The sequence below is a fragment of the Panthera onca genome, chromosome Y (assembly GCF_046562875.1).
Source record: "Panthera onca isolate mPanOnc1 chromosome Y, mPanOnc1 haplotype 2, whole genome shotgun sequence".
Classification (NCBI taxonomy): Eukaryota; Metazoa; Chordata; class Mammalia; order Carnivora; family Felidae; genus Panthera; species Panthera onca.
The window spans coordinates 16,242,733-16,248,732 of record NC_138358.1 but is presented as its reverse complement, the minus strand read 5'-3'; positions in this window follow the sequence as shown (position 1 = coordinate 16,248,732).

Here is a 6,000-nt window from a genome sequence, read left to right as displayed (position 1 = left end):
ATAGATATAGATATAGATATAGATATAGATATAGATATATAGATATAGATATTTATAGATAGATGGATATAGATAGATATAGATTATAGATATAGATATAGATAGATAGATAGATAGATAGATAGATAGATAGATAGATAGATATAGATATATAGATAGATAGATATAGATATAGATATAGATATAGATATAGATATAGATATAGATATAGATATAGATATAGATATAGATATAGATATAGATATAGATAGATGATATAGATAGATATAGATATAGATATAGATATAGATATAGATATAGATACAGATACAGATACAGATATAGATAGATATAGATGGAGATAGAGATAGAGATAGATATAGATGATGATAGAGATAGAGATAGAGATAGAGATAGAGATAGAGATAGAGATAGAGATAAATGATGATACAGAGAGAGATAGATATAGAGATAGAGATAGAGATGATAGAGATAGAGATAGAGATAGAGATAGAGATAGAGATAGAGATAGAGATAGAGATAGAGATAGAGATAGAAATAGAGATAGAGATAGTGATATTAATGGTGAGTCAAAAACTTTTTCAGATACTTTAGAATCCCTGATGAACTCCCACTGACTGTCCCTCTGTCCCCCATCCAGACACACTCACATCAAAAACAGTAGGTAAGTAAGTGACCCCCCACAACCGTGACTCCCTAACAGAAGACATGCTCTCTGTCCTGAAGTTTGCACCACTGGTGTGTCTGGCCAGTGGACGTGGGTCGACGCTCTGAGAGAGTTGTAGCAACTTCATTTCCCCGATCCCCCGCCATGGAGTCATGAGCTTTGACGGAAAGGGCCATGACTGCGTCTCTCTTAGCTGTGGTTTCTCAGCACATGGCTCTTTGTGGAACAGAGTCTCCACGACCTTGCCAGAGCTTGGCTTCCAGGAGCTGGTTCTGGGCACAGTTGTTCTTGTTGCCATATGCTGGTCTCACCCAAAATAGAGCAGAGTGTTTGCTAAATGGCTATCAGCTTGTCATGTGCAAAATAAGCAAGATAAACCAGGAGGCAGATCCAAACAGAATCTAGGAAATAAATGTGATGTTACGGACTCGGCCCCCTTCTGACTGCGGAACTGTCACCTCCTTCCTTCCCTCCTCCCCCGCTCCCTCAGCAAAACTTACCCCGGATTCACCCAACACTGTGCAGAGGGCCAGGAGCCTGGGACAAACGGGGCTGTCTTGGATGTCCCTGTATGGAATGGGGGACGTAAGGAACCACCCAACACCATTCATAGCCTGAGAACACCCTGGAGGCAGGAACTTGGTACATCCTTGACCTACCCTGTGATCTGATTTCAACATAGCAGCCTGAGTGTCCTTCAGAATGGGTTGGACCATGTCACTTGTGTGCTTAAAACCACCGGCTGCTGAATATCACTCAGAGCAAAAAACACATTCTTATGCCAGCCTGCAGGGCCCACGTTGTCCCCTTCCCTACCAGCTCCTCCTCCTTCCCCCCCCCCCATCCTCTACCTCTCTGCTATCTCCCCTGTCTCACTGCTGCCCAGCCCTCTCCTTCCCTCCACTCAGTTCCTTGAGCACTTTGTCCTGGGGCTTCCTCCTGCCCCAGGGTCTTTGCGTTGGCTCTTCTCTCTAACCAGTATGTTTTTCGCAGGTGTTATTTTCTCTCTAGTTGTTCTGTTCTCACCTCAAAAGGCACCCCTCATGGAAGCCCTCCCTACTTATTATTTTCCGTGGGACCCTCTCACTCCATCACTCTCCGGCTCTGTTAACCTTTGGCCATATCTGTCCTTGCAGGTACACAGGCTGTCTTGGTTTTGCACATGTCAGCTCCTGGAACACCATGCGGGGTGGGGAAGGGCAAATTGCTTGTTCACGTCCGGGTCCTCAGTGTCCAGACCATGCCTGGCAGTGAGTGGGTGCTGCTTAGTGCCTAAGGAAGGAGAAAGGGGGACACGTTATTTGTGATTCCCAATCCCTGGCTCCTCCCACTGCCCGCTCCACCCCTGCCCTCCTTCCCTTCTAGAAGGTGCAGCTGGAGTAAGAATCCCTCACATTTATACACTTCTGTTTTCAATCTATGATGTTGACACCCAGAAAACAGGAGGTGCTCAGTGGGCATTGGTAGGATGAGTGAAGGAGTGAATGAGTGAATGAGTGAACGAATGCACAAAGTTTAATCAGAGCTCGCAGATTCCAGCCAAGGGAGTCAAGGGGCCTTCCCAGGAGAGCGGAGTTGAGCTCTTTCCTGAGGGAAGACGGAAATCGGCCTGGGAGCTGTGCCCAGGTGTGCCTGCATGTGCCCTGCACTGGTGGGTCGGAGACCCTCTTCCTGTGTCCTCCCTCTGCCTTGAATAGCTCAGCCTTCCCCTGTGCTGGAAGCCCAGCCCTGCCCTGGCTGTGCCTCTAGGCCCGACCCCTGTCCCTCCTTTCCTGCTCTCTGAAGTGGACGCCCCCTGGGGCTTCCCTCTCCTCTCCACCTGCTCCCTCCTGAACTGCTTAGAGCATTTCTCCCGCAGAGACATTGTTCTCCTTTGGAACCCTGTGGAGTAAAGGTTGGCAGGAGAGCTGAAGATCAAGAATATCTGTGAAGAATGAGGTTGACTTTTGAAGACATTGAGGCCGTGGAGATTGAGGCGGCAGAAGGATGCTGCCTACGACCACTTAGGAAGGCGGAAATGGGTCCCCTGAGCCCAGGGAAAGAGGCCACCATCCCCATTTCTGAGAGGCAGTGTCTATTGTTAGTGTGCTTGGGTCAGGTGCCTGCATCAGGCCCTGTGATGGGGAGGAGGAAGAAGAATGTGTGTATAAATAGGTAGGTGCGTGAGCATGTGTGCACAGACACCCACAGACACACACGGCATAATTGTATGCATCAAGCTAGTGCTTTAAAGCCGTAGATCTTGCCTACTAGTGCTTCAAATGTAAAGGTATCTGCACAGTTAGATGGAGAAATTCTACTTCTAGTTATGTGTCCTAAAGGGATACTTGCGTATGTATGCGAAGATGGGCAGTCAACGATGTTTATCGTAGCACGGTTGTAATAGCCACCACCATGCCCCCTGATGCACAGGAGACTGGGCAAGTCCAGGTCAAATGAGATGAATAAGTACAAATAAGTAAGCTGTCAGTGATGAGGCAAAAGCATTGACGCCAATACAGGAATATCACCAAGCCCCATCACTTTGTGAAAGAAAACAAGGGACGTTTACATGTTTGAAAAGCTGCTGGGGGTACGCATCCTTTTGTTTAAATTTCCACTACTTTAAAAAAAAATTGTTATTATTTACTTATTTCTGTGAGAGATAAAGAGACAGAGTGCGAGTGGGAGAGGGGCAGAGAGGGAGGGAGACACGGAATCCGAGGCAGGCTCCAGGCTCTGAGTTGTCAGCACAGAGCCTGAAGCGGGGCTCAAACCCACGAACCATGAGATCGTGGCCTGAGCCAAAGTCAGATGCTTAGCTGACTAAGCCAGCCAGCCCCTCCAAATTTTCACTACTTTCTTGTAATAACGTAAGAATGTCCAGTTTTCTTAGGTAATTTAAAGTCACCTCTCCGATGGCAGAGATCGAGGGAATGGTTGGGGCTGATGTGAAGCCATGTGCACGCTCAGTGAGGAGATTCCCCAGAAGCTCTTTCTGTTGGTATTTTTTACAAGGAGGAGCTATGCAGGCTTTGGAAGCAAAATGGAGTAGATTCTTGCCTGTCTTCATATTTGAAGGAAAAGGCTCTCCTTTATGAGGCTTCCCTCTGGGACACAGCCTGTCCTTTGGGTTTGAAAATCATTCAGCCTCCACAAGTTAGAGGCTCGTTCAGACAAAACTATCACATGCCTCGTGTTCCAAATCTCCTTCTGTCTGCTGGTTGTCCAGTGTACATCTTTGAGCACTTACTAAGAATCGAGAACTAGGCTAGGAATAGAATATGAGCAAAATTAAACATGTCTTTGCCTGCAAAGACGCTGCAAATACGTGTTCATAGCACATGCAAAAAGCGTGCTATGGGAATGAGTCACGGAAGCTCTGAAGGGAGCCACCTGCACGGTTGTGTGGTCTGTGTACTGACCAAGGGCTTTCTCAAGAGGGTATAATGAGAGGGGACTGAAATCTAGCCCACACTTTGCTGACCAAACCCTGCGCCCTAATGTAGGGCTGTATGCACCTGCTGGGGGCACCACCATCCCTCCCCAAGCCATAAGTCCCCAGGGCTATGTTTGGCCAGAGGCAGCATCCTTCCTAATTGTCTACCCAGAAGGGGAGTCGTATATTAATGCTTGCACTATTGTCTGTAGGCTAGATGTGTCTGTGGATACGGCCTCGTCGGGGATATCAGGGAGGGCTTCCTGGAGGAAGTGACACATGCTCTCTGGATGAGGAATGAGAAGAGCTCTCCAGCCAAGAACCAGTGGAGGCCGAGTGTGGGAACGGGTGATGGTGATAGGAGGGGCATAGCGGCAGACGCTGCCTGAGCATCCCTGCCTCTCTTGTCTTTCGCACACTTGTGTGAGCATTCCGCATGACAGATGACTGGACACCGAGCTGCTGACTAAGAGCCCGCACTTTCTCTGAAAGCAGCAGAAGTACACAGGACTTACCAGGAGCCTCACTGGGCCCCTGTGGAACAGCTCATCCTGACCCCTGCTGGCCAGAGCCAAACCAAATTTCCCCGCTGGCCTGAAACCTCATCTTCTTGTTCTTCCAGGGCATTCTAGTGAACAATTTATTTTATCTATTTTTAATTTTTTTAATATTTATGTATTTTTGAGAGAGAGAAAGAGACAGAGAGGGAGAGAGAGAGAGAGAGAGAGAGAGAGAGAGAGAGAGAGAGAGAGAGAGAGGAAGTGGGGGAGGGGCAGAGAGAGAAGGAGACACAGAATCCGAAGCAGGCTCCAGGCTCCGAGCTGTTGGCACAGAGCTGGACGCAAGGCTCGCACCCAGGAACCTGGAGATCATGACCTGAGCCAAAGTCGGATGCCTGACGGACTGTGCCATCCGGGTGCCCCTCAAAAACTTTTTTTTTTTTAAAGCACCCTCTGAGGGGCGCCTGGGTGGCTCCGAAGGTTGAGCGTCCGGCTTCAACTCAGGTCATGATCTCGCAGTCAGTGAGTTCGAGGCCCGCGTGGGGCTCTGTGCTGACAGCTCAGAGCCTGGAGCCTGTTTCGGATTCTGTGTCTCCCTATCTCTGACCCTCCCGTTCAGGCTCTGTCTCTCCCTGTGTCAAAAGTAAATAAAACGTTAATAAATAAATAAATAAATAAATAAATAAATAAATAAATAAATACATGCACCCTCTGAGCATGGCTTGTGGGCGCCTCTGGAAGTAAAAGAGAGGAACCCCCTTTGACCGTCAGTTAAGTAGCTACAAGGAGGCGTCAGAAGGTCTCACTATGGACAGGTGCAGATGGCAGTGTGGGGAGAGCTGGAGGCGCCTTCGCATTCTACAAAGTCAACCCCATCGGTGGGCGGACACTTACTGTCGGGCTACAGGGCACATCAGAGGCACGAAGCCCATGACTTGCCCAAGGTCCCAGAACTCTGCAGAAGTGCCTCCAGGGAGTTTGGGGGAGGACGGGTGTTCCTGGCTGTTTCTGCTCAATCACAGACACTCTTAATTTAGCTCCCTCCACGATGGGGTCCCCTGGGCATGATGTTTTCAAGTCTCACTGCACAAACAACTTTGTAAACTGATGGAATCCACCTCCCTTGTTTTATGCAGAAGAGTAACCGAGGGAACAGGGAAACGGAGGTTGTCAGTATCACAGGTGATTAGTGGCAGAGCCGGGGCCGGGACCCACAACTGTTTAGAAGATGGAAGTTGTACACTTGAGTTCTGAACCCTGGCTGCACATGAGAATTACCTTGGAAATGTTTTAAAAATTGCCATGTCTTGGCCCAGTTTGCTTAATTGCATCAGAATCTTTAAGGGTGACACACACATTCGGTATCTTCCTAAGTTTCCCAGGATATTCAAATGCACAGCTCTGACAACACTGCT